This window comes from Microtus ochrogaster, linkage group LG2, assembly GCF_000317375.1.
Source record: "Microtus ochrogaster isolate Prairie Vole_2 linkage group LG2, MicOch1.0, whole genome shotgun sequence".
In the NCBI taxonomy this organism is placed as follows: Eukaryota; Metazoa; Chordata; class Mammalia; order Rodentia; family Cricetidae; genus Microtus; species Microtus ochrogaster.
Genome location: NC_022028.1, coordinates 47,737,730 through 47,739,385, shown reverse-complemented (window position 1 = coordinate 47,739,385; position 1,656 = coordinate 47,737,730). Strand labels below are relative to the sequence as shown.

General features: G+C 53.2%; 1 protein-coding gene across 1 annotated transcript in view; it reads right to left on the bottom strand.

Annotated features, from left to right (window-relative positions):
- Window positions 1–1,656, bottom strand: part of Tspear (thrombospondin type laminin G domain and EAR repeats) — a 155,505-nt gene that overhangs the window by 68,344 nt on the left and 85,505 nt on the right. The gene's annotated exons all lie outside the window — the stretch shown is intronic.

The window sequence follows — 1,656 nt, the reverse complement described above, 5'->3', positions numbered from 1 at the left end:
CCATCCCTACTAAGGGTTCAGCTGTCCCTATAGACCATCCCTACTAAGGGTTCAGCTGTCCCTATAGGCCGTGCCCACCAACTACTCATTTCTCTAAAATCACACAAGCAAAGCCATACTCATGGCTCTAGGCACTGTAGCCCCTGGCCTGGGTTACCTTGTGAGTCCTGCCTACCCTAGAGTTCTCTGAGAGAGAGAGAGAGAGAGAGAGAGAGAGAGAGAGAGAGAGAGAGAGGAGATATTCATCAGGAAATAGAACCATTGTGGGGGTGAAGGGGATCCACAGGACCAGGCACTGTCTAGTACCCTCTACTGGGACACTGGGACCCTCCCACAGGACCAGGCACTGTCCAGTACCCTCTACTGGGACACTGGGACCCTCTATAGGTTGCATTGCTCTCACTCATAAAGGGGAAGGATTATCAGCCCTCTCTGGTGTGGAGCAGACATGGGCTGGACTTGGTGCTCAGGTGAGTGAGCAATGTGTCAAGACCTGGAAACTTCCAGCAGAATCATGTTGAGGAGCAGAGGAGAGGTCATGATCAACTGACCGTTACCCGCAATGAAGCAAGGACGCCAATCAATATCCATGTCCCCATCCCACCCTGGACACCACTGACTGGGCCCTGACTTCCCTCTCTGAGCCTTTCCTGCCCCTCCATCCTGCATCCATCTGCACCAGCGCATCCCTGGCCATGCTGTTCATGGGGTCTCAGACGCTCTCAGTCCATTCCCCTTCCCAGCCACGTCCAGCTGAGCCATGCTCTCTCCCACCTCAGAGGAGCTCTTTCCACCGGTTCCTTCAGTATCCTTCCACCTCTCACATCTGGTACCCCAGACATCCCTGCCCTGGGGACTCCTGAGGACATGCCCAGACAGCAAGTCAGCCTGTGTGAACAGTGTGCTCAGTTTCTGTTGAGCAAACATTTCTGGTTCTCTCTGTGGAGACTGAGGAAAAGTACGGTCATTGAGTCTTGACAGGCTTGCTCTCCTGAGGGCGGCTGCTCTGGCCTTCCTCAGGCTGCACTGTCGTCTGTCTCTGCCCACCATGTCAGCCATTCTTCTCCATGCTAGGACCAATTATCTGACTAGCCTCTTGCCTATTTTTCTTAGACTAGATTGTTGTATTTATATTATTAAAGTACATGCTCTTTATGACTTCTGGATGCCAAACACAGTATTAACATAAATACTGCAAACCTTCTCCCCACAGTGCCTCGTCAGTGTTGATCCTAAACCGTATTCCAGCAAAGTCCACTTTACCCTTTGTCTTCGGTGACCCTCCCTGATAAGTGCTCCTTTAACTCAGAACCACACAGACTCATTCTAGGCTCCTGCTGAGGGTGGAGTGTGAAATGCCCTCAGGGCGCGTGTGTCTGAACACTCAGTTCCTGGCCGGCAGTGCTGTTTTGGGAGGTTGCAGAATGTTTGGGGTTGAGGCACAGCAAGAGAGGGCCAGAAGCATAGCTCTTTAATGCTTCCAGTCCCTCCAGCTCCCAGTCCACGCTCTTGGCTTACTGGTTGGCATAAGTAAGGAACAGAGCTGTGCTCCTACCCAGCATGACTTCCTCACCCTTGAGCAGTGAGCCAGGATAAGCCTGGCTTCCTTCCAGTGGCTCCTGCCCTGTCCAGTCTCCCCCCCCCCCCCCCCCCCCC